The sequence below is a fragment of the Phascolarctos cinereus genome, unplaced genomic scaffold (genome assembly GCF_003287225.1).
Source record: "Phascolarctos cinereus isolate Bilbo 61053 unplaced genomic scaffold, phaCin_HiC Scaffold_5;HRSCAF=322, whole genome shotgun sequence".
In the NCBI taxonomy this organism is placed as follows: Eukaryota; Metazoa; Chordata; class Mammalia; order Diprotodontia; family Phascolarctidae; genus Phascolarctos; species Phascolarctos cinereus.
This window is the reverse complement of record NW_027555958.1, coordinates 145,367,947-145,392,514: the sequence shown is the minus strand read 5'-3', so window position 1 is coordinate 145,392,514 and position 24,568 is coordinate 145,367,947. Positions and strand designations below refer to the sequence as shown.

The window sequence follows — 24,568 nt, the reverse complement described above, 5'->3', positions numbered from 1 at the left end:
TTCAGGATCAAGAAGAGTAAGTCTGATTCCTCTTCCACCCAGATTTCTTTCAAATATCTATTGATAGCTGTCACATTTCCATTTACTCTTTTATCTTTTTTGGTAGCAGTTCAATAGCTCCACATATTACATGTCTTTGAATATCCTTTGGGTCAATAGAAATAACTCAATAAAAATGTCTAGTGCCAAAAACATTGGTTTGTACTTTCATTTTGGCTTGAATATGAAAAGGTAGTGTATCAGCAACTTTGAAGGCTATTCCAGCATTGTTGAACAACACATCAAAACATCTATAATTACTTAATGTGTGACTTTGGGCAAACGGTTAAAACTCTCTTTACCTCAGTTTCCTTAACTGTAAAATAAGTGTATTTAGCTAATGATCTCTAAGGTCCTTTCCAGAACTAAATGTATGAATATGCCATCACCAGAGTCTTAAAAACATGCTATATAGTTGTCCACACTTGGAAAAATCCTAGTTGGTCAATGTCATTCATAAAATGTGGCAACCAGAACTGAACATACCAGTCTAGATGGGTCTGACCATGGCAGAATTTAGCAGGAATATTATTTCCTTAGTCTTCAGGATTGTGCTCAGTGTTTAAGTCTTCTTGGATGCTGTACCATATATATATATTTAAACTCCTATTGAAATTGAAGTCCACTACAACTCCCAGATCATTTTTTCAGATGAACCTCTGTCTAGCCACGACTCTTGAATCTTTACTTAAGTTCAAAAACTGACTTCTGGAGTATAAGATTTTACCTTTATTTCTATGCATTTTAATCTTATATTTGGCCCATCAATTCTGAGTGTTATCTTTGTGTCCTGATTCAATGTATGCATCTCTCATATAATGCTAGATTCAGTACACTTCATGTTCTTTCACTAATATTTATCTGTCAAACATATTACAAATTTTTAATTTGATATATATAAGACTAATGTTTCTGAACTACAGACTTCACTCAGCAAATATGCCCACATTCTGTAGCGCTTTTACTTTAAAATGGTTTCAAATCCATCAAGAAAACTTAAACTATATCTTGGTACCTTTAGTAGAGCAATACAAGGGAATTGCTGTTCCACTGTGTTTAACATGTGCCTGTGGTCCAACATGTTATCCCAAAATGCATAGATATCAAATTAGAGTGTTATCTGGACCCCAGAAAACTTAAATTTAAATCTTTTACAGTAGCAAAGAAGAACCAATGTGACATAGCAGATAGGCTCCTGGCCTTAGAATGAGGTAGACTTAGATTCAAAACTTGTTTCTGACTCTTCCTAACTGTATGACCCGGGTAAATGACCAAATCTCCATCTGATTCAGGCATCTCCTAAGGACCTATATACTAAATCAGAAAAGATCTGTGATCTGCATTGGGGAAAAAGTCATTGGTAGAAAGAATTCTCTTGTTAGGAGATCCCCACAAAGATGCAATTATGGTTCCTTCATTTATGGAGGAAGGAAATGATGGTAATTGAGCCTCACACAAAACCTGGAGAGGAGAGGAAGATCATTATGTTATTTTCAATGGAGACTGCAAATCTGCTATGCCTTAGTTAAGTGATTTTCATGAGTTATTATGGCTGAACACATTTATCACCTGATAGCTGGCCTTTTAAGTGATGAGACTAAATTTTTTTTTTTGCTAGGAAGGGTAGTAGATTCTTCTATTCCTGATTGGGTCTCAAAACACATAAAAATATAAATCTATATATACATATGTTGAATCTTAACATAATCAGTAGGGCATCAGAATAGTTGTTAATGTAGACTTTTAAAAACCAGGCTGTAAAGTTGGCAAATCACTAAAAGCAAAACAATTGTTATATGGTTGAGACCAAATACTAAGCTAAGAATTCCTACAATTATTCCTATGAATATTTTTATTAGCATAACTTTAAAGGTTCTTTTGTAACAGTTAACTTGTTCTTATAAGCTCCCTATTTAAACGAATGTACCTCGAGGACTGAGATCATCTGTCCCACATTTAGTAAATCTTCAGTACACAGTTTGATGTCATTTATACAGTGAGTGCTCAATAAATATTTTGCCAGTGACAATTCTTCATTTTGTGACCTCCTCTTTGTGGCTTCTCCATCTTTATGACTCTCCACTCTTGGGTATTTCACTATTCTTTAGTGTGTCCACTAGAAGTGGAGTAGAAGAGGGGAAAGTCTACCACAGAAGAAAAAAAGTAAAAGGAAAGAAGTTTAGCAGGTACTATGTCCTTATCTGTAAAATGAAAGGGTTGAACTGGATATTCTCTAAGATTTTATATTGTATGAATCAATGAGATTTGCTGAATGGTACTTGAGGGAGGAGGGGAGGAAGTTAGAGGACTGACTTTGAATTTCCTTATACATGTTATCCTCGTGCCCATGTTACCATGGTTACTGAGAAGTTGACATTTAGGGATAGAGCAAGCTACAGGATGGCATTATATTACACTGAGTTTATTTTCACATATTTGCAAAACAAATGTCTTCTAGATCATTAAGAGAACAAATATGAAGATCAGCCAAACTAAAATTTGTCTAATAAGGAAGTTCTGGAGAACAATACCCCCTCCCCCTGTCTATAATACAGTCACTTTAGACCATTAGCAAATATCATTGTGTGGAATCATAAAATTTAACATAAACAAGACTTCTGATGTTTTAGTATCAGATTTACTGATCTATGTTAGTCTCAAGTTTTTGCCTACATGTTTTGTTATTTGATTTTTAGTTAGCAATGGAAGAAAAAAACTTAATGGGAAAATCATTTTTTGCCCCCAATACATTTTATTTATTTGTATTCCTCAGGTGATATCTTCCACTGGCTGAAACAAGCAAAGTTGACAAGTGGATAAAGTGTTGGTCCTGGAGTCAAGAAGACGAGTTCAAATCTGGTCCCAAATACTACATCCATGACCCTGGGCAAGTCACTTAACCCATCTGCCTCAGTTTCCTCATTTGTCAAATGGGGATAATAATAGCACTTACCTCCCAGGGTTGTTGTGGGGTTCAAATGAGACAATATTTGTAAAATGCTTTGTAAAACTTAAAATGTTATATAAATGCTAGCTATTATTATCATCATCATTATTATATTTTCACATTAAAAGTTGCCAGAAGAATAGGCACAGTTAGCCTATACACTGTGGTTTGAAGGGGGTGAGAGGAAGATATTCAGTGGCTTGTCACACAGTGACATATTTTACCCTTAGAGGATTACCTGCTTAGCTGGGATTGCCTAGTAGCTTAAGAGAACACAGGCATAGAAGGCAGCAGCTAACATGAGAAGGGGGGAGGAAGGCTGAGGAGACAAAAGGGAGGGGTGCCTGCTTCCACCATTTACCTATCTGATTCGAATAGTGCCTTATATGTAATATATGCTCTGTACACGTTTGCTTAGTTGAACCAAATTTGGCAAATACATAGAAGACAAAAGGATTCAGTTACTTATAATATAAATAGTAAAATAAAATGTTACAATAACCTGAAAGTAAAAAGAAACACAGCTAATATCTAGTGGATTGTGGCAGGTATTCAGAGCAAGTAGGAATGTATATTTTTGGGGGAGTAAGAAAAAACACAATAGCATCTTTTTGACTTGAAAAATGATAGGCCAGTGCTGTAGTTAGCCAAATGAAATTAATATATTTGGAATGAGGCCGTTAACTAGAACTTTCACTCCAAGTCTTGCCAAAAGTGGAGATAGAGCTTTTGAAGAACTCCAATGGAGAGGGTAGAGGCTGTGGCTCATGCTTTACCATGAAACAATTTAAAAGGCAGAAAAGGAAATGATATTCCACTGAGACAGACTTTGATGTCTATTAGACAAGATAGCATTGTAAAAGTTAATAAGAAAGTAAGGAGGGAGAAAGTAGTATTAGAATATTTAATGCAACTTAAAATTGCATTTTTATTTAACAATGAGATGCTAATCTGATAACCTGCTTCCTCACATGCAAATCTTTTGTGGTACTCTTTTGGATACATGCACTCATGTGCATGTGCACACCCACATACACCTAATATTAAAGCAATTGTTTAAATTGAATAACTACAGCACTTTAATTTTTCTGAGTTAGGGCTTCCCTGAAAAACATTCTGGCAGTAACCATTTTTTCCTTCGTGGAAAACCATAGATGTTCCAGAAAAACAAGTCCAATTCCTATTAAAGTGTATTTGTAGAAACACAGGTTTTACACTTGTGATTTTCTGTTATCAAAGTCACCTCTGTTACTGCCAGTGTTAATGCTAAACATGTAATAATACTTTATTGTCATGAGCAGGAATCTTCTTCGCTAATTAGATGCAGCTGTCAGTAATTACCACTTGTCAGTATAATCTATTTTAGGGAACACTACTTTAAATGAGAAAAGATGGGTCTGATACTGAGAGGGTGGGATAGACAAGGTGACTACTTACTGTCCTAGAGTAAGAACTCATCAGATTTGATGACAAACAGGTAAGTTCACTGTTCAGCAGTCACCATATCCAGACTGAGCCAGTGTGCTTTTTCCTAGTATAGGAGTGATGTAAATTTAATTTTTATATCATTTCTCACTGAAAGCTATAGCTCATTAAGTGTGCAAAGCAAAAAGTATCTTGCATTTTAAAAATTAAGATAATTTTCTTTTTATGAAACCAGAAATCTAATGTTTCCTTAAAAAGTTCCTTCAAACCATCAATGGTGGAGTTCACTATACTCTCCAATGTAGAGTTCGTAGTTTAACCTCCAAGTTGCTTGAAAACGTTTTGTATATCGATTCAGAGTATTGATGTGTGTATGTGGGAGGTGAGGGCTGGGAGATCGTGTGTGTGTGTGTGTGTGTGTGTGTGTGTGTGTGTGTGTGTGTGTGAGTGAGCGAGAGCGAGAGCGAGAGAGAGAGCGAGAGAGAGCGAGAGCGAGCGAGAGAGAGAGAGAGAGAGAGAGAGAGAGAGAGAGAGAGAGAGAGAGAGAGAGAGAGAGCGCACGAGAGCACAAGCCAGGGGGCTTTTTTGACTCTTTTGTTAATGCTCCATCAAGGTTTCCTTCCCAGAGATTTTGGATCTCAATCCAGTTTCTCAAATTTAAAAATGAAATTGTTCATTTTTTCTTATAACAGTTCATTACATTTAGCTGTCTCTGAAATGAGTGCCAATGCTTTTAACAGTTTTATATGCATCTGTGTGACTAAAAGCAATGTTAAGAATTAAGAGTATAACTAGTTGAATCCTCTTCAAGGAAAAGACAACTTTTCCTGCCCCAGGTGCTGACGGTACTGTTAGTGTCTGATGAGACTTCCTTTTCCTTACTTCACTTAACAACTGAAATGAAAGAGTAGGTAGCAGCAGTAAGAAAATGAAGAGGAAGAGGAGGAGGAGCAGGAGCAAGAACAGGAGCAGGAGGATAGGCTTAGTGAGGTGGAACCCAGCGTACTTAAGATCGACTGAAAAGCTAAGAGGCAGTGACCAGCTATGGAAAGCATGGGAGATTGGGCATACCAGTGGTTTTTCATTGCACTGGCTAAAAAAGACTTATCACACCCCTAAGAACATTCTGACTGCCTCATCCTTCTTCCTCCACCATCTGTTTTACATCCAACACTCCAACGGTCCTCCTATTACCTGATAATTAATTATCTTGTTAGAAGACCCAACAAATTTGGCAGCTACTCTTTTGAATACTATGCCTGTTAAATAGAATTAATGATTTACTAGTGCATGACTGAAAAGCATTTTTCAAATGCACAATAATTTTGAAAATAGAGCTCGTGTTTCTTAATCTTGCCTTGTAAATAAGTTTGAGGAAAAAGAACAATACTAGTTAATGCATCCTTTTTCCTCCTTGTTTTTTATGAAGGTAAAAAAAGGTATAGTGGGGGGGGATTAACTACATCAAGATTCTCTCTCTTTTCAAATCATCATAGTGAAAAGAACAGTGACTCTTTGCAAAGCAAGTCAATGTACAATACATTCCATGCTCTTTCTATTAAATATGCTTATTCACGGAATTTTCAAATGCTTAGCATCTCAAGAAACATGAGTTACAAGAGACAAGGGGTTCCTCATTGAACAGATTATATAAAGTGAAAAATCAAGATGTCATATATAAGCCTAGAATAGCGATGGACTAGGGATGAATAGAAACACAGTAAGTACCAGTGGAAACTTAATTTAAAAATGAGAAATCAGGAAACTGCAGGGGTACTAATGTTAGAGAAAGGAAGGTGAAGCTATTGAGACTCATGTGGAATAAGATGTAAACATGGTAAACTAACTTTTTAGGGCTTATCTGAAGTCCAAAGAACAAATTATATAGTCAAATGCCTGTGAAATATAAGAAATTCAATGAAGAGTGGGACTGGAGGTAGCAAAAATTGACTCTGGCTTTGATTATTTCTGGCTTATTTTTAGTTTATTATTTATGAAATGGAAATAGAAATGTATACTTTAACAGAGAATGTTAGTTAATTCCTCTAAAGTACTTTGAAGAAGAAACAATGAATAATACATTATGATGTTTAATTAGTTCCCACCCCTCCTTAGTCAACTGAAAAAGACAGGTGTCCCAATTAAAAGGATAAGCAGCCAATAACATTTAGTAAAACCTATCACACAATGTGTTTGAAATTTTAAAAAAATCAGATTCAATATAGCATTAACAGCAAAAATATTGTTATTTAAGGGTCAATTCCATGAATGCTTTAATAAAATTATCTTGCTTATAATAAATGTATCTTTGTTTCAAGGTCATGAATCGGAATCAATAATTTTTGAAAATTAGGTGAATATTCCTCCTTAAAAACATATCTGGCCTCCACACAGAGAAAATTTGTCTTCAATTGCTGAAGTATTAATTCTAGTGGTCCATGAGTATTTTAGTTTCTAGAAACATTGAGGCATTTCCAATCTGCATATTTTGTATATATTAGATACTATCCTTGTCTTTTTAGATTTGTTTATGTTCTTTGAAGTTGGAGGTAGTAATTTTTATAATCATTTCAGTCTTTAATAGGAATAATTAGATTAAATCATATTAATTGAACAGTTTTATGGTGGACTAAATTCATATTGCTTTCTGCCTCATTTTTCCTGGGTAGTTATTCTACATGTGTAAATGAAACCTCCACACATGTTGCTCTTCAGCGACAGCGAGGTCGCACAGTGGATATAGTGCCAGGCTTGTAGTCAGGAAGACCCATCTTCCTGAGTTCAAATATGGCCTCAGACACTTAGTATCTGTGTAACCCTGAGCAAGCCACTTAACCTACATGCATATCTTAGCCTTAATCATGTATTCCATCTATCCCTAGCAATAGGCCTATAGAAAGAAGGAGAAAAGGAGCGGAGAGAGAGGAAAAGGAGGAAGATGAAGGAAGGAGAAGAGGTAAGGGCAGGTGATTAAAAATAATTCAGGAAAGTGGATGGTTGAGTGGGAAGAAAAGCAGAGAAAGCACTTAATGACCTTTTTGTGATATCTGATACCGTTGACCACACTCTCCTCTTGGAGACTTTCTTCCCTGAGTCTTCTCCTACCTGTCTCCTTAGTCTTCTTTGCTGGATCATCATCCTTGTCTCATCTCTAAGCATGGGTGTTCCCCAGAGCTCTGTCCTTAGTCCTCTTCTTTTTGCTTTCTACCTCTCTACATGATGTCATCAACACCCATGAGTTTAATTATCATCCCAATACAGGTCTATATATTCAGTCCTACTCTCTCTCAAGCTCCAGAGCTCCAATTCTGCTTCAAAAACTGCTTATTTGACATTTCTATCTGGATGTCCCAAATGCATCTCAAACTCAACGGGTCCAAAGAAGAAACTATTATCTCCACTTAAGCCCTCTCCCTCTCCCCTCTACCTCAAATCCTCCTCTAACCTTTCCTAATCCTCTTAAGGATCGGTCATCCTTTCAAGCTTTGTAATCTTGGAGTAACCTTGACTCCTCATTCTCACACATTCCACACATCCAACCAGTTACCAAGTCTTGTCATTTTTTCCTCCATAATATTTCTTACACTCATGCCCCTCTAACCATTCAAATAATGAACACCCTTGTCCAGACTTTTATCACCTCTCTCATGGGATACAAGAGACTGGATTCCTAATCTCTAGTTTCACCATTCTCCAACCCATCCTCTACAGAGCTGCAGAAACAATCTTTTTTTTTTTTAAGTCTGCCCATATACTTCCCTACTCAAGGAAGCTCAATGACTATAATTTTAAGGATAATAGATCAACTTTTTCCCTTGGCATTTTGTTGTTGTTGTTCAGTCATTTCAGTCTAATGCTTCACAACCACATTTGAAGCTTTCTTGGCAAAAAAAAATGGTTTCCCATTTCCTTCTCCAGCTCATTTTACAGATGAGGAACTGGGGCAAACAGGGTTAACTGACTTGCCCAGGGTAACATAGATAGTTAGTATCTGAGGCTGGATTTGAACACATCTTCCGACTTCAGGCCCAACACTCTATCCACTTTGCCACCTAGCTGCCCACTTGGTATTTAAAGTCATTCATAATCTGATATGAAATCTAATTTTTCTAGGTTTAGTAGACATTGCTCTCCTTCATACACTATATTCCAGCCAAACTGACCTACCTATCTGTTATTGGTTTGTTATATTGAATACCAAACCTGGTATTCAATTCTCCTTTATGCATTTGCACAGGCTGTTCCCTAAAGGTAGAATCAACTCTATCTTCACCTCTGCCTCTTAGAATCCCTACGTTCTTCCTAGACGAAGAACATATTTTATCTCCTTCCTGATCTGCTTACTCATTGCTACTTGTTCACTCTTTCTCAGGTCATCACATGTGTACTTATTTGCTTATGTAAACTCCTTGAGGACAATGACTTTTTCATTTTTATTGTTGAATCCTTGGCACTGAACATACAAAGAGTAGGTCCTTAATAGATACTTGTTGGATGGGCTTAGTTAAAGGAAGTTTGTAATACTATAATTTTCATGTCCTCTACTCTGCTGCCAAGAGGTGAAGAGAATAAGGAGCACTCCTTTAATCCAAGACCTGAAGTGGTCCAAGACATGAAACCAGAGGTCTAGGCCAACCATTGACTTATCTACACTCAACTGTACAGACTCACAATTATAGATTCATGGTTACTGAGGTCCCTGACTACATTCCTCATTTGAGGGAGAACAAATCAAGAAACTAGATATTGGTTCTAGGTACTCAGACTGCCTCCTGATCTAATCAAGATTTAGGGGAAGAAGAACATTCTTTCAGAGGAATCCTAGCTAGAAAAAGTCTATGAAAAAATCAAAAGGGAGGCATAAGTGGTTTCAAGGGTCAATGGGAACATTGCATTTCTTTTGCATTCAATGTTTCTGTTTCTCTGAAGTAGAAATTGGCCTCAGTAGTTCTAAAAGCACAGGCTCTAGTGTCAGAAGAGTCAGAGACCCTGGGCATGTCCAAATTATAGATTCTGATAATTACTACCTATGTATTCTTGTGTGAGTCATTTAAGCCTCAGTTTCCACATCTGGAAAATGAATTACCTAAACTAGATGAAAGCCAAGATTTATGATCTAAAGCATTCCTGGGAATAACAATTTTCTTTGAGAGCCTATTGTCATATTGTACATATTTCATTCAGCTCTAAGAAAACAGGACAACTTGGGCATCTCAGAGGCGAAAACTCAGAGCACTGGATAAGATTCCATTAAATGAGAAAATTCTATTAAAATCAAAATGACTGAATAGAGTACACTAATAATTCATATTCGAGACTGATTAAACTTCATCATACCCCACTTTAAAAAAAGGATCAGCAACTCAGTTAAAAGTTATTGCTGGTCTTTCTTCAACTTATAAATTCAATTCAATCAATATTTAACTTTGTAATAAACTGCCAAACAAATTGTACTTTCACTTCTGTATTAGAAGTATTTTTCTCATGACAAGAGGTTATTACCACAGGTAGCAAAAAAGGGAACATGAAAGTACAATGACCAACTCCCTGAAGCTTAGAAAACCATGTATAAAAACACAAGAGCTGTTCTTTCAAAAGTGGTGAAAATAATTTGGCTACATATTATTTTATACGTTGACTCATTTGGGGATGGGAGCCTTAGAAACATGAAATTCCACATGAAACATGAACTTCTGGCTTAAAAGCCAGAACCTGCTATGTGGGGTTTGAAATTTAAAAAAAAATCAATCAAACACAAACATATAAATGAAATTACCTTTGAGTCCAGTGAATTTGATTTTCTAGTTAGAAGACATTCAAATTAGGCAACTTTCTTCTATTTTACATGAAAAGATTAAAATATTAGAAAAAAGTAGTCAAAATGATTGTCATAAACTCATCTAAAGTTAAAGGTAAAATACAAACTTTTTGCTTATTTTCAGATCTTTCTCCAAATTCCATCTGGGAAAAGAACTTTCAATCAACATATTAATCATAGTAGCTCACTGTAAAGTTTGCAAAATATTATTTGATCCTCACAACAACACTGTGCTGTTATTACCAACCCATTTTTTTCTTTAACAGTTAAGGAATTTGAAAGGTTAAGTGACTTTTCCAGGGTCACAGAGCTAGTAAATATTTGATCTCTCTTCAATATAATATGCTACTTCACATGGATGCCATTTCATCAGTGCGGGTACTCCCTCTATTGATGTGGACTGGAACTCCTTTCTAACTTAGCAGATGGTCTTCAAGAGTTGCTACGGCCAAAACATTCAGCACTCTGCAGCTAGTCTCTCCAAATGTATATATGCTAGTTATCACATAACAGATGTATGCTCCATCACTGGGCCTATATTCAGTCTTTATAGTTTGTTAGATGCTACAAGCACTTGTAATCTGCTGACGTTTCCTTTGAGCACCCCAAGGTCACTACAATAAGATTTAAATTGAGGATATGATCAGATATCAGGTAAGAATATAGTTCACACCTTTTATGGATCTGTTCTTAGTTACACATATAGAAGATCTAATACATTCTAATGTTTAGGGTAAAGATTTAAATATAACACCAGTTTCTAGTTTTACCAAGTTAAAATCTGGAAGAAATTTTAAAAAAGAATTTCCCCCCCTTATAGCTATAAAAGTTTCCAATAAATCAACTTTATAATTGTAGAACTAACAGTTCTGATTAAACATTCATGGCACAGTTTTCCCTTTCTGTTTAATATTTCTTGAGCAACTAGAACTAGTTACCTCATGATGAGGCACATACAGAATTATTGGGAACTTCTAATTGGCTTGAATTAGTTAGTTGAAGTCATTTAAAATTGCAGCAAAAAGCACTACAGTGACATTCTAACATGTACCTAAATAGATACCCAAACTGTGCTCATATAGCAGGATTGTTAATATTTATGATGGCACAGTTGTATTTTCTCATTAGTATTTAAAAGATTCAGTTACTTAATGTTAATTATTTCTTCATATGATTTTTTTTAAAAAATAAAAGCCACAATTAGAGACAGTCTTCTTGCTACCAACTTCTAAATTTAATTTTTTTTTCATCATTTCATCCAATCTCTCTCCTCTCCCCAGCCCTAATCTATGTCTAGGCCCTCTAACTCATAAAGTATTGCAGTATTTAACCATATAGTGATATGACCATGAATTAAAGGAATATGTTCATTTGATAATAAGCTAAACCTTAAAGCTATACCATTCCATGGCAATTTGAGCTTTTCTCACTTTCAGTGGAAATGTTTAGGAAAATACATACTACCATTTAAAGTCAGGTGAGGGTAAATGTGTCATTTTAATTTGTGACACAGCAGTCAAATTTTCTCAGCAAGTACCTTTTTATTATAGAAAGATACGTTATGACCCAGTAGAATAAGTATGTATTATGAGGATATTATTGGGAATGTAAAATATTCCATATTCATTTGAGCTACTTTAAGGTCCTCTAGACTATTAAACAATTACTAAGTGGCACCAATCCTTGAAGTTAAAACTTAAAGCTGAATCCTAGGAAACTATCTACAGTGTAGTCCATTAAAGATTACATTAAGTTATAGGGCTACTGCCTTCTACTCATTCTCTCGGTAACATAGTGTCACTCCTTCATTATCACTTGTCTGTAAAAATCTCATTATAGGCTAAAGATTGGCCACCTCAGCTCCCACAATTAAAAGTCAGCACATCGCCTCCTCATCTCCCTCACAATATTTAAGCCCTTTGAAAGATTAGCTCAATTAATACTTTTAAAATACACACAACAATCCAAATAATCACCTTTAAAAGTAGCCAAATGTTCACAAAAAGTAAATACATTTTTTAAGATGTAACCAGTACCAGAGACATACCATAAAAGAGGTTTGATTTCCATTACTATAATACTGGATGAAATTATATTTATAAAGAGTTTAAACTGAAATCAGATCAACTTGTGGACACTAGATCATTAGTACAAATTCTTAAAACATCCTGTTTTCAAACTCTGGTCATTGCAAACTATCCTTTGACACAATGGAATAAACACTAGCCTGGGAGCTGGGTAATACAGATTCTAGCAGGATTCCCTAGCTTCCCTCAAAACATAACTCTTTTAAAAAAAATTAATTAATTTAGTTTTAGTTGTCAACATTCACTTCCATAAGTCTTTGAGTTTTAAATTTTCTCCCCTTCCCTCCCCACCTTCTTCCTCAAGACAGCGTGCAATATGATACAGGCTTTATGTATACATTCCTATTAAACATATTTTCACATTAGTTATATTGTAAAGAAGAATTTCAACCAATAAGAGGACCCACAAGAAAGAAGAAACAAAACAAAACAGAAAAAAAAAGCAAATAGTATGCTCTGATCTGCATTCAGACTCCATAGTTCTTTCTCTGGATGTGGATAGCACTTTCCATCATGAGCCTTTTGGAGATGTCTTAGACCCTTGTATTGCTAAGAAGAGATAAGTCTATCAAAGCAAAACACAACTCTTATACTACCTCACAGAGAAGACCTTTTCCAGTCTTCCCTTAGTTGTTAACATACTCTTCTTGCAAAATAAATAAATAAATAATAAAAGTACTTTATATAAACTTTGCATATCTTATCTGTTGCAGATTGTCTTTATCACCACTCCTTCCCCAGTATAAAGTAAGCTCCATGGGGGCACGGACTATGATTTTTTTTTCTTTATTGCCTCAGCACCCAGCACAGTATCTGCCATATAGTAGGCACTCAAAAAAAAAAACGTTTAATTCAATTCTCCTTAGCTTTTCTACTATCTTGCCACAGGCAAAAGTCCCTTCACTTCAGTCTCAGTTTCTTTCTTTGTGAAATGAATTGGACTAGAATTCAGTGGTGTTCAACTCTAATAGAAATGGGGGGGGCAATTTGTTGTTCAAAGAAGACCAATGACATCACCAATTGAGTGATGAGTTAGATTTAACTAAGGTAGAGTTGCACAAAGTCAGCATCCTCACTATCTCTCTCAGTATCACAGAGGCAAGACAAAAGTCAAGACAATTAGTGACAGGCCAAGGTACAGTGGATGACCTTGGCATCTTCCACATCTGATCAATCTCCATAGTACCTGATTGAGCCACCTTTGTGGCTGTTGAAACAAATTGCTCTTGGCAGCTTATTCTGCCAAAAGTCTTCACATGCTTGGGGTAGAAATCCCACTAATTCACTCATGAGTTTAAGGTCTGTTGGCTACCCTCAACCTGTTTTAGGCCTTATGCTGAGATGATTTTACTCAGGTGTGATGGATGCTGCCCATGCTACCGTTTCTTGGAGCCACAGGTGAGAATTGAATAAGAGGTGGACAGCAAAGGTGGATGAGTAGGCCTGAAAAAGGCTCAGCAAGCCCTCACACCAGGGGTGCTAGTGCGCCCTGAACTCCTCATACACAGGGGTGGGTTAAAACTAAGCTATATAAAAAAAAACCACACACACACAAATCCAAATTCAGCTATACATAAAGATCCTTGAAGGATGCATATTGACTTAGAAAACCATATATTAACATTATCTACATTTTATTATAATTTGTATTTATTTTGCTTAATATTTCCCAATTACATTTTAATCTGGTTCTTTGCCTTCTGGAATGTTGCAGCAGCACACAGGTCCACATTTGACTCCTCTGAACTAGGTTATCTCTAAAGTATCTTCTAGCACTGCCATCCTGTGCTTCTGACTTTCCTTTGTTTAGAGCCCTTTTATAGATAATGGAAAAATCGACACATGTTACCAAATGTTAAACAACAGTAATATTGCTAAACAACCCTTCAATTGAAACTGCAAATTGGACTTACAGACTTCCTTTGTCCTGTTGAACTTCTGCTTGTACATTATATAGAAATCCAGGCAATTTTATATCCTCTGGAGCCTACAATTTACAATACAACCTTTTTGATGAGCTTTATCTACTCTGAAATCTCTTTGTCCTTAGATCAGTGATTTCCAAATGTGGTTCTTAATAACTTGTTTTTATTGAGCTTCTGCCCTAAAGGTTAAGATATCATCATAATCCATAGAAACAAAGATTGATCTTAACAAGGCAATGATGAGAATAAGAGTCAGCAAAATTTGTCCACAAAGATTTGTGTACTAGATTTCTGATTAAGAGTGATTGCACTTTTGCTATCTATAGTGGCATTATAATCTGGAAATTACAGTTTGTCACAAATTAGCAAATCATTAAAATAAACTTTTAAGCCTCCCCCCACCCCCTTAACAAGGCTGGCCATGAGTTAGGATAAGCTTGATTTATATGAATGCTTTTCTTGCAACTTTTAATTTAAAGGATCTCTCCTCTGAAACTACTTATCTTTCCTTAAAATTAACAGCAGCAGCCAGCAACAGCAAAAATAATAACAGTTTGAAGAAAATTCCATTCATACTAAATCATACTACCCCTAATGAAACTATGATCATTTTAATTTTAGAAGTTTCCAGAACAAAGTATTGTGAAGAAACCAAATAATAAAAGATTCTGCACTAGAAAAATAAGCCAGTGGCATATTCATAACTGTATTATTACTTCAGTGGGTTCAGTATTAGTGTTGTTACTTATAATTTATGCCCAAGGAGTAATTGAAGAATAATTGTCTTAAACCATCACCCCAACCTTCCGCTCCCCCCAGTTCCCAATATATACTAATAACTAAGAAACTATTCTGCAGGTGCTACTTACTTTCATGTTACCCTGAGGAATAATCTTATTTATGAATGATGTTCTTAGAATAGAGCCAATCCTGCCAGCCATGATATTGAGAAAGACTCCAAAGACTTCAGTTAGATTTCCTTTATAAGGCAGTACTTCCTTCTCTAACAAATACTAAACAATACCTATTAAATCAGATTACTCTTTAGCATAAAATTGCATAACCTTTAAAATCTTACATAAACATGCACATTCTGAAGTTGCAGAGAGATGAGAAAAGTTAAGGAGTAATTTTTTCAACTTTAGAGCTTCATTTTCAATACAGTTGGAATGGAAATTTATTCATAAATGAGAACAATTGACACGTTTGGCCCAGTGACAATTCAGAATGGGGCTTACAGGTACCAACTTAAGCTGTTAGTACATAAATGTTTATTGTTAAATATTTTAATATTAAATAGAATTTAATAAATAATTTAATTTTAATTTATGTGAATCATAAAAATGAGCACAGGCATGAATTTCAAACAAGAAATATTACTTTTCTAACACTGGATCACATATAGCACAATAAGTTTAGAATGATAAAGTGTATTTCATACTGAAAGCAAAATTGAATAGTAGATGTCATGAATTATTTGGATTCATTTAATCAACATTTAATCACCTACTAAGTGCAAGATACTGTTTAATAGTAAGGCAAATGTTTGAGGTTTTTTTCCCCACTCAAAGTAGTTTTTGTATTATAACCTTAGTAACTATCTTCAGCCATCTTTTAGTAAGGAAAGGGCTAAAGGTTTATTAAAAAAAAAGACTCCCCCTTTTCAAACCTTTAATGTATCCCTCACAGCATCCTGAATAGTGCTTTGTATATAGTAGAGGCTTTTAAAAAAAATCATGTAATGAACAAAAATTCAGGGAGCAATAAGGTAGTTCATTCAAAAGTATCTAAGTAGGCTTGTAAGCAACCATGACTCTGATTCACACATACTAATACACTATAAACAGATCGTTCTGGATGAAGAAATCAAAGGTAGTAGACTTTAAATATGAAATGTAAGTACTGAGGTCATACTTGACCTAGAAAAAACTGTAATCTGAGCTCATGCTGTGAACCTCCATTTACTCTAACCCTCATAATTTTCCATAAAATCTGCTTAGTAGCCTATTTGACAATATTCCTTTAAATTATTAATAAGCAACATTATGTTTCATTCGTGTACACATTGAAAAAGAGTTCGTAAAATTGACCAAAAGTAACTTGAAAGTTACCAGTAGAGAGTTTTCTTTCTCTTTTAAGGCTCTGAAGGCTAACTTGCCTTAAAGTTCTGCCAACAACCTCCTACTCATTCTACTCTTTGATTCCTTGACAATATCTTCTGGTACCTTGAACAGTCAACCAAATAACAACTTCATAAGGCAAAAGCATCAAATGATTCCTCTGGTCATCCATAATTAGTTGAAACATGGGGCATCTTGGAACAATTGAAGGAAGGGAGACTAAGTTTGGGACATTTTCTACTTTGATGAGAGTCATATGGAAGAAGTATTTAGATGATTAAAATGGAATTTGGCAAATAGGTAGTTGATATCTATTAAAAGACCTTTTTAATATAGGGGAAAAAACCTTTTGCTATCCAATATCAGTAATGTCTTCTCATCTTCTCTTCTTTTCAAAAGGAATCATACGTGGACTAATTTGTAACTTGGGTAACATTTTTCAGTGATGCCCCTAAAGCCCTGAAAAAAACTGAAACTGCTGAGCAAAACCATTTCAGAATCAACGGCAAGCACTAGCTTTAGATTACTGCCAACAAATCAAGTAGAGTAGTTTAGAAAGGACAACCTTCACTAAAAGGAATCTACCGGGCTCCTGCCTTATAGTCCCTGCCCCCACCTTGTCCCTTCCTCTGATATTTACTTAACAGAGTTCACATAAATCAGAGAAGAGTTACAGCGCAATTAAATGTATTCTTGATGTAATTTGATTTAAAGCACTTTACAAATATTAAAGCTCCCCTTAAGGGATCAATATTTTCTACGGAGAAATTGGCATTGTTATTATTATTATTATTATTATCATTATGCTTAAAAGTGGGAGTGAGTAAAGGCTCGCAAGGGTAGTGGAGCACCCTGCATTGAACAGCAGATGTCTCGCTGACCTGGAGAGAGAAGGAGCAGCCAGAGTGTAGGGACAACGAGGGTCAGGTGGCTCCAGAGTTGACGGAGAAGCACTTGCCCGCCAAGCTGGTAAGTTTCAATGAGAATCCTCAGGTAAAGACAAACACAGCCAAGACTCGGGGTCCCCTTTCCTACATCTCCTACTGCAAACCCTAAGCCAGTCTGCTCCCCCAGGTCACAGGAGCCAGAACCCTGGCGCTTTTTTCAACCAACTCAACCCAAAGCCTTCATGATCACAGGCAGTATAAAATGCAATGGTATTGCTTCAACCATGAATCCAATCTCTAGGAGAGAGTGGAGGTTGTGGGCAGCGATTGGGTGTGTATGGGGTGAAGACACTTGCCTCCTTTTCTTGCCCTCTGCCTGTCCTCTACCTCAAAGCTGGGAATTCACTTCATCCCTAAAGAACAGAAGTCGAAACTCCTCTTCAATCATATTCAGCGCAAACAACTCAGATAGGTGTCAAACCACTAAGTCCCCCCCCAACTGTGTTTGGGGTAACATGCCTTTCCATCAGTCTCCCAGCAAACCTCTCCCCAAACAACCCCAAACCGAACCAACAGTACCCTCTGTACCCAGCGCAACGCCCTTCTTCCTTACACTTGTGTTACTCGAGCCCCAGAGAAACCTGCCTAAAAGTCCTCTCCTGGGCAGCGCCCCCGGGAAACTAGACCCCAGAAAGCGGTCCCGGGGTCGCAAGACCGGTTCAGCTGGCGGGATTTTTTTTTTCTCCCACTACTCCCTCCTTGCTGTCCCTTCCCCCAATTTAAAAGGGATGATGAATGGTGTAACTAGTCGACCTACTCTATCTAGCTACTGCTTGGCAGAGACTTAGTGGTCTCAGCCTGACTCACTTACCGGGCATCCTGAGCCACTGCTGCTGGAGGAGAGCCGAGGTGGAGGCGGGCAGGCGGACGGGCGGGCGAAGGGATCACTAATGCTCGTGGCGGTCTGGGTGGAGGGCAAATATGTGGCTTTTGTAGCCAGGCTCCTAAGTTGGATGGCTTGTTTCTGAGGTTGGGAATTCAGCTCATCAGAGCGCGAGACTGAGAGAGTGAGTGAGTGACCGAGTGGTGATGTGTGTATGTATAAGCAGGGAGAGACACGCAGGCAGAGAAATATTAGGGAGGGAGGGAGGCGGGAAGGAGGGAGGAGTGAAGGGTGGGAGGAGGGGGAGGAGGAAAGAAGTAGTGGAGTTTAGGACGCGTTTCCTGCACTTCCCAGAGAGGCAGAGGCCAGGTGCAGCAGGGCGCGTTCCCGCAGCTAGGAAGCGGCACAGTCTGGCTCCGGAGCCCCAGTCCCAGCTCTCCCAATGCCTTGTGGCTGAGCGCGAGAGAAGGTACGCATCCTCCTCTCCGCATATGCACCCTGCGCGGTCCCCAGACCCTGCCTGCACTAGGAGGGGATGAGACCCTGTTCCGCAGTGACAGTTGAAGAAGCGCCCTCCCAGAGCTCGCCCCAACCCTCTCTGAAAAAGAGCAACAGTCAAAGCAGCTTCTGGGTGGTTCTCTTCCCGCTTGTAGCCGGCGCCCAAGAGCCACTCAGCGAGCTTAAATCTTACGGGGCGCTCCCCGCGGCGCAGCCAGAGCTGAGCTGCATCAGGCGCCGCCCGCTCCCTCTCGCAAGCAGAGCAGCTGCGGCCGCCGCCACCACCACCGCCTCCCGGAGAGGCGCCCAGCTGCGTGCGTGTCTAAGCGAGTCTCTTCCCCTCCATCACTCGGAGGGACACACGAGGGAAGCGGGATCCCAGGCGGCCAGCTGCAGAGTGGCTGCTGTCCACACCCCTCCCTAAGCCTTTCCCCACCCACCCCGCCCCCAGCCCTCCTCCTCTCCCTCCTCCGGCTGCTCCCACTCCTAGCCTCCAAAGGCAGTGGCTCAGCAATAGCAAAAAAGGGCGGAGGAGAAGCAGGAGGAGGAGGAGAGGGGCTGGGAAGCGCAGGTGTCTCCAGTAGAGAGGCACAGGCACACCAAGACACCGAAAAAGCAGCTTGCTGCAGGGGGAGGGCAGGGCTCTGGGAGGAGGAGGAGAAGGAGGAGGAGAATTTACCAGGAGGAGGTGGCAGCCGCGACAGAGGTCCTGAGGCTGCGGAGCTACATCGCGTCCTCCACCCTGGGCGCTGCCTTCCAGGCTCCGGGGAGCCGAGGGCAAGCAACGAGTGGGGAGACCTGAGTGAGGGCAATGCAGGACTCTTTAGGGGCATGGAGGTTACTGGGCTGGGATGAAGAGGTGCGGAAATCGAAGCAGCAGCGGCCCTGGAAAGCTAGAGGTCCGATGGGACCTGATCACGGAGGAGCTGAGGTCACTCCATTCTCTTTAGGGGGAAAGGAGCCAGAAGCAAAGCTGCAAGTACAGGGCATCATCGGAGTAGCGGACTGTCGTAGCAGAGAACGGGCTAACGCCGAGCGCTCCTCGGCTGCTGCAGTCGCTGTCTGGGTAGCGGACGATCACTGCAGACCCTGTGGGGAAGCAACCTGTCCCCCCCCGCCCCAGGAAGGATCTGTCTTCTCCTAAACCTTCCAAAATGCCTAATCGGAGAGATTTGTTCACGTTTCCAATTCAGTTGGTCTCTCTTCATCCCCTTTAACTCCACCTTGTTTCCTCAGAGAAATGATGTGGTGGTGTGTTATTTAATTACTCGTTGACAGATTTAAATGATTGCAACAGATCCACGGAGACTCTTCTATTGCTTGTCTCCCTCCCCCATCTCTAAGCCTCCTACCGCTGCGGGCAGCCCACAGCCACCACTGTTGACCCCCAACCAAAGTTTCTCTGAAAACAAAATTAGCAGTGTATCATTTGTAAAGCTGCCTCTTTGGGTGATTCTGCTTAAAAATAAAATAAAATAAAACCCCCGCAACATCTACTGCAGGCTACAGAATGAGGCATTAATGGTCTTTAGCTAACTTTCCATAGTACAATTGCAATATGGACAGAATCCTTTAGGGTGGGAATCGCTCTATTGCTTTATCTTTTTTTTTTTAAAGGGTTGTCAAACAATGCAAAGGGGAATCGACCTTGGCATCAGGAAGGGTTGGATTGTTAAACTAGGGTTTTATTAGAGCCTTTTTAGGGCCAGCACTAGAAAGACTTGCAGGTCTTCTCTTTCACTAGTCTGGCCTCTCTCACCCTCTCTTTTTTCCTTAGCGGTAATTTCAAGAAAACAAGGTAATAAACCAAAACAGACACACTTTGAAAATGAAACATCTTCAACATATTATAAAGGAATAAATTGTTTAGTGTGCTATGCAAATGTCACTCAACCCTTGTCATAACCCACCTATCCCCACTCAATTATAGCGTATCCCTAACTTCTCAGTCCCCAAGTTTTTAGGATTAAATATTCAATAGTAAATGACAAAATAAAGCTGTTGGGGTTTCTGGAAAAACTTAAAAATATAACCAAAGTTATTTACCAACTATTCAAACAGAATAGTGAGCTCAGCCACAACAACAGAATGTGTATTGTTTAATATATTGAGCAGGAGGCAGAGTGGCTGTTTGCCAGATATGTGATCCATTAACCTCTTTAGCTCATTGTTGGCAACAATAGTATACAATCACATTCTTATGTTTGAAAGACAAGTGATTTTTCCCTCCAACTCAAATACACAATGCCACATTATAGTCTAAAAGAAGCCTTGAACAATAAAAGCAATAAGGAAGGAAAGAACACATTTTGCTTTTTCTGAACAAATGTTGCTGTTCATTTTCTCATGGAAAAAAAATAATCCACAAAGGCATAACAGTGATTTATAAAAGATGGATTACTTCAATTATCAGTCCTTTTAACCAGTAAATCTTATTTTAAATGTTTATTTATACTGTTTTTTAATTGGGTTCTTTCCCCCCCTCTTGTGCCTAGAAAATTATTGGGGATTAGAAATGGAAAGGTGAGCCCAGTTTCTTGTATATCCTCCCTACTATCAAGTTGATGTTTGGTTGGAGAATCAATTGCTGGGGAATTGACAATAGCCTGTGATTCCTCCATAAACTGAAGGTTAAAAGAATCCTCTGAAATGTAGCTGGTGGAAAGCAATATGGTCTTGGTTGTGTTAATTCTTGGATTAATCACCCCTGTATTACCTTTCTGTGGGCTTCACTGACCCAGTGATGTACTTACCATGTGCAAGGTATTGCTCCATTTTCCTTGCCTAGGAGTAGTATCAGAATCATAGAATGCCCTCATTGGAAGGAATAGAAGTGGCTATCTTGTTCAAACTTTACATATGTGTATATATATATATATATATATACATATATGTATATATATATATATATATATATATATGTATATATATATATGTATATATATATATATACACACACACACATATGTGTGTATATGTATGTATATATTATACACACATATACATATATGTATATATACATATTTATATGTATATATGTATGTATATGTGCATATATGCATATGTACATACATATACATACACACATACATAAGAATTTCTCCTACGACATATCCAACAAATATATATAACAAATCTAAGCCCTGTACAAAGAATTCCAGTGAGAGGTTCCCTTCTAAAGCCATTTATTCTGCTTTTGGATATGCACTAATTGGTAAGACATCTTTCCTTACCTCATTCCTAAATATGCCTCTTTGCATCATCTATCCATTGTTACTACTTCTGCCTATGGGACCAACCAGGATAAGACAAACCCTGTTGCACATGATCAATTGTCAAATACTTGAAAACAGCTTCCATGTTCCCTTCCCCCAATCCAGTCTTTTGTCCCCAATTCCTTCAATCAATGATATAGGATAATTCTGAGAGTAGGATTTTCTGTCAGCTCCCAGAATTGGGATATTTTAGAACATGCTGGATGTTCTTACAGGTTTCGTTTTTAACACGTTTATTCTCCATACAAAGGTAGAGAGATAAGAAAGAGCAAATTCTGAATCTCATTATGGGAACATTCAGTACATATGCTAAAGAAAAACAAATACAACAGAAAATCACTAGCCAACCCAATTTGTCAAAAGAATCCTTATTTTTTTTTTTTAGTGTAACTTAGAAAATAGGTACAGGTTCATTGATTTAGTTCATTCACAAGAGCCAATGGGAAAATTAAAAAAACACACACGTGTGTATATACATACATACATATATGTACATATATGCTGAATAAATATAAAGAGAATGAGTACATATAAATATAAAATAGTTAACTGCAAAGTAGTCATAGTAGGAGGGCACTAGCAGGTGAATGAGGAAAAACATTTGAGTTCTGACTTGACCAAAGAAAGGGATTCTAACAGTAGAGGTAAGGAGAGGATACATTCCAAGAATGGGAAGTTGGTGGCCAGTGAAAAAACACAGAGACAGGAGACTGAGTGCTTTGTGTGAGGAATGCAGAGGTCAGTTTGGTTAGATTGCAGCATGTGGGAGGGGAAGTAATGTACAGTGGGGATGGAAAGATAGGTTGAGGTCAAGGTTGTGAAAGGCTTTAATAGCTAAGCAGAATTTATATTTTACCTGGAGCAACAGAGAGACACTGAGGTTTATTGAGTAGGGGAGTGGCTTGGCCAGATCTGCACTTAAAGAAAAAATAACTTTGGGAGCTGAGTGGAAGACAGAGTGAAGTGAGGACAGATGAATCTGAGAGACCAATTAGGAGGCAGTGTCAGCAACTTATGAGAGGTGATAAGGGTGTAAACTAAAGTGGTGGCTGTGTGAATAGAGAGGAGTTAAATGGAAGAGATATTGTGGCAGTACAAATGGCAAGATTTGCCACAGACTGGATATGTGGGGTGAGAGAGATTGAGGAGTCAAGGGGGAACATTAAAATTATGAACTTGAATCACTAAACTGATGGCATCACTAAATTGATGGCCCTTATGTGGCTCTTCATAGCCATGTGACAACTCTGTAGCTGCCTCTTCCATTTTTTTAGCTCATTTCTGTCAGTGTTTGTTCCAAAACTTTTCTCTCTTCTTAAGCCCTCAAACTCACTCCCTCTATATTACCTTTGATATATTTGCAGAACATGACTTAGTCTACTATTTTATTGAGAATGCATGGAGTAATTCCATGCCAAGGCATTCTAAGACAGGAGAGTGTAGGTAGCAATCCAGCTGAATTCTTCCAATATTCCCCTCCAAACAACTTTAAAATCAAATTTTGGAGGGGCAGAGCCAATGCAAAGTCAGAGTGCCACATTTCTCTAGCCTAAAGCAATTTAGGAGGTTGTCAGGAAAGGTCTTTGAAACCAGGTTGGGAAGCTGACCTGGAGCACCACAGCAGCACCAGAGGTGATTTTGGAAGCGGCTGCAACAGTGGCAGAAGCAGCTTTGGGTGGTCTAAAGCTCAGAGATGTCGGGGGGGGGGTTCTGACAACTGTCCAGAAAGAGATTCCAGGGGACCCAGATGCTGGGTGCATCTGGCACTAATTGGTAATTATTGTCCATACACACTTCTGGACTGCAGTTCCAAGGCAGAGAAGAGTGCTAGCACTTGTGACTTCAGGAGAGCAGGGGACCAGTTCAAAGCTCCAGGGCCAAGAAGAATATCAGCACTTGTGGCTTCAGGGGAGGAGGGGCCCTTCCTAGGTAAAGACTAGAGCTCACACAGGAAGAAAAGTAACCACACCTTTCTCCAGATCATATGGGCTTGGAAGTACAGAAAACTTGCAGACACCCCAGAACTAGCTCTGAAAATAGCAGTGCTAAACCTTAAGACAGAGCCTTCCCACTCTAAGGTGAGCAAAGCGTAACTTTGACATGAAGTTCAAAGTCAAGAAATGAGCCAGAAAAATGAGCAAACAGCAGCAACAACAAAATAGAACTTGACCATAGAAAGTTACTACAGTGCCAGGGAAGACCAAAACACAAACTCAGAAGAAGACAATAATGTGATAAAAGCCACAAGCAAAGTCCCAAAGCAAAATGCTCATTGGACTAAAACCCAATAAAAATTCCTGGAAGAGTTAAAGGGATAAAAGTGGTAGAGAAAAAAAAAACTGGGTAAAGAAATAAGAATGATGCAAGAAAATTGTTAAAAATGAATTAACAGCTGTGTTAAAAAGGCATAGAAAATACTGAAGAACATAATACCTTAAAGAATTGCTTTAAGGGTAAAAGAGGCACAAAAACTCATAGAAGAAAATAACTCCTTAAAAGCAGAGTAGGCTAAATGGAAATGCAGGTACAAAAATTCACTGAAAAAAGAATTCCTTAAAAATTAGAATTGGGCAAGTGGAAGCTAATAACTCCATGAGACATCAAGGAACAATAAAACAAAGTTAAAATAATGAAAACATAGAATAAAATGTGAAATATCTCATT

General features: G+C 38.2%; 1 protein-coding gene across 1 annotated transcript in view; it reads right to left on the bottom strand.

The window, feature by feature from the left end:
• Nucleotides 1-18,994, bottom strand: part of HS3ST5 (heparan sulfate-glucosamine 3-sulfotransferase 5) — a 306,841-nt gene extending 287,847 nt beyond the window's left edge. Inside the window, 1 exon segment of the mRNA XM_078156763.1 lies at nucleotides 18,120-18,994. The gene's annotated coding sequence lies outside the window, so the exon portion shown is untranslated.
• Nucleotides 18,995-24,568: the final 5,574 nt, after the last annotated feature.